This window comes from Dendrobium catenatum, unplaced genomic scaffold (genome assembly GCF_001605985.2).
Source record: "Dendrobium catenatum unplaced genomic scaffold, ASM160598v2 fragScaff_scaffold_1446, whole genome shotgun sequence".
Classification (NCBI taxonomy): domain Eukaryota; kingdom Viridiplantae; phylum Streptophyta; class Magnoliopsida; order Asparagales; family Orchidaceae; genus Dendrobium; species Dendrobium catenatum.
In genome coordinates, this window is record NW_021319908.1 from 1,801,861 (window position 1) to 1,807,631 (window position 5,771).

The window sequence follows — 5,771 nt, forward strand, 5'->3', positions numbered from 1 at the left end:
GTGCAAGGTGGTGAAATTTCCATTTTTAAATATTAAATCTCTAAATCTTTTCGAATTCCCAAATCCAAACCCAATTTCTACCAATATTCTAAATCCATTGCTGCTACTATATGCCAGATAACACGTATTCTATACGTATCTGATCGACGACTAGCCTTAATCGAAAGTTCTCTCTCGTGATCGGGAGGGGTAATTAACTATAGGGGCTTGCGCCTATAGGAAATCAGAACTTAGATTATAAAGTCCTCGCAAAATGAGGGCGAAATCTTTGGGTAGTGTCTTATCTACAAACTCATCTGCCTTCCAAAATTTATCCTGAAACTTAGTTCGTTAAAACTCCCTCGCCGGATAAAAAAAGAAAAGCGAGCGGGGAGGCCGGGGCCGAATTTCGGAACCCACACCAGACAAAGACTTTATATATTCCAATTACTCAAAAAAAAATGGAGTAGATTGATGCAATACAATGAGCTTGCACTTTTGTCGATGATCGCAGACTTTAAGCTCTATATCATGCTTAGCCCTAAGATAAATATAGCATTGCACATATTTCTATAAGTTAATGATTGAATGAGCTGTTACCATACCTCCCTAAAAATGGAAAAGTACTATTATCTCATTTAGACTACATACTTCACTAAAAATGGGAAAGCACTATTACCTAATTTAGACTAACGAATAAGCAAGTTCTCACTTATGGCCAACCTCAACTTAAACAAAAATGCAAATTATTTTACCCCAATGTAAATATTAGGTGACTTTTATTGGGATGTTTTTTTAGACAGTGAACTTCCATCAAGTTTTGTTGACTTGATTAGGATAGATTGTGATAGGTTTCTTTTACTTTAGTTAATGGTAACTTTTCATTCCTGAATTAATGCAATTTCCATCAAACCCAATAACCGAGGCCAGCCAAAAATAGTCTCTCATCTTGAACTAGTTCAATGTAAACTTCTTTACCATGACCGATTTAACACCAGACCAAGTCAATCATTGCTATCCTATATGCTACCTTATGACACATGTAGATCCTTAAACAAATACTACACTAATCACAAAAATAGCCTAGCAACATCATCATAATCACATCAAGGCAATGGACACATTGATCAAATGACATTTAAAGCCAAAATAGCATTCCAGAAAAACCCTTAAATCATTCAGGTCATTAACTATATTAAAAGTGTCATCTGAGGTAAATCCAAAAGTGCCATTAAAGTTAAACCAATCAATGACTCTTTTTATACACTTATCAAAGCTATTTGACACATCAAATATAATTGGATCATTAACTCCATCAACCAAACTTTTTGATGAAAATAATACTCTGCAATCTATCCATAAATATTTTAGCCAAGGTATTTTCCATGGTTTCAATTCATTTTTCATTTTTCAATCTCTTGGAGCTTTTATCTAGTAGAATAAAGATCCTAAGCAAGCCGGCCTAAGTCTAAAATATTAGAAAAAATCCTGAGAAAATTAAGCAACTAGATAGAGAAATGATTCATAATAAATTGTTGACTCTAGCATCAATGGTCTCATGTGTGGACCAAAACCCAGAGTAGTTTACGATGCTTGATGTATGTGTCATACTCTACCAACATGTCAATTATTCTAAACTGCAACAAACCTTATCCCAAACTTTTGGGGATTGATTTTATGAATCATCATTCTTCATGAATTCCAAATGAGGATGCATAAGATATTAATTTTATTGGGGGAAATACATTCGTAAAACTTAAAACTTACCTATTTATAAAACTAGCACTCATATCATTTTTTTTAACTATTAAACCAATGCATTAGCACGTCCCCCAATCAAGCAATTAGGAATTTAATAGAAGCATAAAATAAGGGTTGTTGTGTTGTAAATAGGCCAATCACTTTAATATCTATCTCCCCATTTTCCTTTCAATCATTTCAAATTAACTTTATCTACCTACTATATTGGTGGACCTTCTAACTTCAACTGTGCAAACCCAAACCACTTTAGTATATTTTCCAATCTTGAGTCTTAAAAGTGTGTTACACCTACCATCAATTAAATTGTAAAACCCGAAAACAACGTTAATAGGTCATCGCACGCTTTTCAAAGCACCGCAACAAAATTTAAGTAAAATTTTCAACGTTAACGGAATTCAACGGAAATAATTTTAGAAAATCCTACGCAAAATTCTGATCGTTTTGATATATATAACCCATACCCAATTTTGCTTATATATGGAATTAAAAAATTCGGAAGCTTCATAATACCGATTTTACCCCTTTGTAAATAGAAGACTGATTTCACTTAAGTGAGGGCATATGGGTAATTGTGCAAATCAATTTCTCTAAATAGACTATCCGAAACCCTTCCCTCATCTCCCATTCGCAAGTCACGGCCGAAACCAAGCGGATGAACAAGGACGGGCGGACGGACGGGTCCCGCGAGGGCTCTCGGCGACGATCTTCCGGCGAGGAAATTAGTCTGAATCGAAGAGGACGACGAGAGGAACATTCCGATATAATTTTTTTAAAACGAATCTTTCTCTATCTCTCAATTTTTGGAAGAGAAAATTTTAGGGTTTTACGAAAACTTTGAAATTCTTTACGAAATCAATAGGGAATGATTAGGTATATATTTTAACGATGGAAATGACATTATTTCGCAAAAAAAAAATTGAAAATGAAATATTAGGGTTTTTCTTAGATTTTGAATTTTGAGGAATTTCTTTTTTTACAAATGTTGTTCCTAAGGATATTAGAAATGCTTAAATGAGGAAAAATTAGGGTTTTAAAAAAATTTTTAATTTTCATGAATTATTTTAATCCGAAAATTTAATTTATAATTATAATTATATATTGAGGATTAATTTTAGAGCAATGTTTTGATGAAATTGAAGATTTATTACTTTTCAAAAATTAAGTATTTATTAAATCCGAAAATTAAGGTTTATTTAATTAAATATTCATTAAGTGTCATAAGGAAATGTTAAGGGAAAATACCGGGTTTAGCAATTAGACTTAGATTTAGCCTTAAGTCTTAATGAAGTTTGGATTTATGTGACACGTTTGTTTTATTCTTAGGTTGTGATCGTTGAAGTGTAAAAAGGTGAAAGAACTGTGTCGAAGCGACATACTATGCTTAAAAGAGGTAGGTGTTCATACCTCATTTAAATTTTTAAGCGCTTAATATTTTTATGTTTAAATGAAATTTCATGTATTTATTTTATCATTATTTAATGTTTTAAATTCAATGATTCTGCAAGTTCATGCTTTTATATTATGCATTAATTGTTGGAAAACATATGAATCATATGAAAAACATTTGAGCATGAAAATATATGTGACTTATGAAAGGAAATTGAACATAAATGAAAAGATTTAAATTGAATAACAATTTCATGTTGCATGTTGATCCGAAAGTGTCAAAATGGTAATGATAAACGGGCTTACAAAAGTCAAATGGTAATGGGGTTCTTTGGAGCCAAATGGTAAAAGAAATGGCCAAAAATTTAATTGCGTACCTGATCAGTACGAATAAGGGTATTTCCGGGACGGGTGTTACATTTAGCATAAGCATTTTTGCATTTGCATTGCATATGAAAAAAGTGAAAGGAAAGAATGAAAAGAATGAAATGTTAAAGATGGGAAAAATAAAAGTAAGAATGAAAATTCAAATGTTTTGATTTGCAAATGATATGAAATGATTTCAATTATAAATATTTTTGTTATATGCATCTTATGAAATTAACTGAGCTATGAATTACTTGCTAAGTGTTGGCTCATTCCATGTTTGAAATATTTTTCAGGAGAGAAGTGATGGCTGCACGACGACCGTACACGTATCGTCATAGGGGACCTCAGGATGAAAGGTTCCTTGTTATGATTTCAGATTGAGTCTTTGAGTTTATTTTGTGTAGTTTGTGAGTTTAAGTTTGAGTTTGGAATTTACATAATTGTGAGAGCTTATGTAATGTTGATGGGTTTGAAAGTTTTAGTGGTCATGTGTGATGATCAGTATGAATCTCCCTTTTATTTGATGTTGTTTAGTGGCTCTTTCATTTATGGACGATTTTTGTGATTTAATATTAAAGTTTTAATTGGAACTGTTAATATTTTATGTGTTTTTCGTACGATTACTGTTCCTGCCCTGATTTTATCGTGCTAGCCGGGCCGGGTCTTGACAAGAGTGGTATCAGAGCAAAGGTTTAGTAATGATCAATGAAAGAGCCTATAGGATGATTGATTTAGTCTTACAATGTTTGGGCAGTATAATTTTATGAATTATTTTGCCTTATGATTGATGTGTTTTATCTCAGAAACATGGATCATTATACCACTGATGGCATTGATATAGAGGAAGGGAGGGAGCTACCACAAGTAGCAGAACCTCAGAGGAACAACACTATGTAGTCATCCGCTCAGATGATGAAAGCGATAACTCAGATGATTAAGACTTTCCAAAATCATGGCAGTGGCAGTGCAAGTGAAAGCAGAGCTATGAATAAGAACTTGAAACTATTTCAGGATATAAAGTCTCCACTGTTCTCAAGTGGCAGACCTCTCAGCCTCTCCATCAAAGGCATAAGTCGCCAATGTCACTCTTCTATCCTCTGGGCAAGACATGCCCTCAAGGATCTTCTCAATCCGCATCAGCCAGTCCTCAGCTTCTATAGGTCCGCCACTTGAGAACAGTGGAGGCTTCATATCCTGAAATAGTTTCAGGTTCTTATCCATAGGTCTGTTTCCACTTCCACTGTCACTGCCCTGATTTTGGGAAATCTTAATCATCTGAGTCATTCGCTTCCATCATCTGAGCGAATGACTCCATAGTGTTGTTCCTCTGAGGTTCTGCTACTTGTGGTAGCTCCCTCCATTCCTCCATATCAATGCCATCAGTGGCATTATGCTCAGGATTCATGTTTCTGAGATAAAATACATCAATTATAAGACAATAATTCATAAAATTACACTGCCCAAACATTCTAAGACTCAATTAATCATCCTATAGACTCTTTCATTGACCATTACTAAACAATTGCTCTGATACCACACTTGTCATGACCCGACCCAGCTAGCCTGATAAAATCGGGGCGAGAACAGTAGTCGCACGAAAAACACATATAAAACATTAATAATTCCAATTAAAACTTTAATGTAAAATCACAAATATTGTCCATAAATAAAAGAGACACTAAATAACATCAAATAAAAGGGAGACTCATACTGATCATCACACATGACTATTAAAACTTTCAAACCCATCAATATTACATAAGCTCTCACAATTACCTGAACTCCAAACTCAAACTTAAACTCCTAAACTATACAGAAAACAAACTCAAAGACTCAAACTGAAATCATAACAATGAACTTTTCATCCTGAGATCCCCTATGACGATACATGTACGGTCGTCGTGCAGCTATCACTTCTCTCCTGAAAAATATTTCAAATGTGGAATGAGCCAACGCTCAACAGGTAATTCATAGCTCAGTTAATTTCATAAGATGCATATAACAAAAATATTTATAATTGAAATCATTTCATATTATTTGCAAATCAAAAACATTTGAATTTCCATTATTATTTTTTTCTCTTTTTTAACATTTTATTCTTTTCATTCTTTCCTTTCACCTTTTTCATATGCAATGCAAATGCAAAAATATTTATGCTAAATGTATGCACCCATCCTGAAAGTACCCTTATTCATACTAATCAGGTACGCAATCAAATTTTGGGCCATTTCCTTTACCATTTGGCTCTTAAGAACCCCATTATCATTTGGCTTTTG

General features: G+C 33.5%; 1 protein-coding gene across 1 annotated transcript in view; it reads right to left on the reverse strand.

Moving 5' to 3' along the window:
- The window catches only part of LOC110106880 (glutamyl-tRNA reductase-binding protein, chloroplastic), a 27,302-nt gene that overhangs the window by 9,506 nt on the left and 12,025 nt on the right, over positions 1–5,771 (reverse strand). The window lies entirely within an intron of this gene.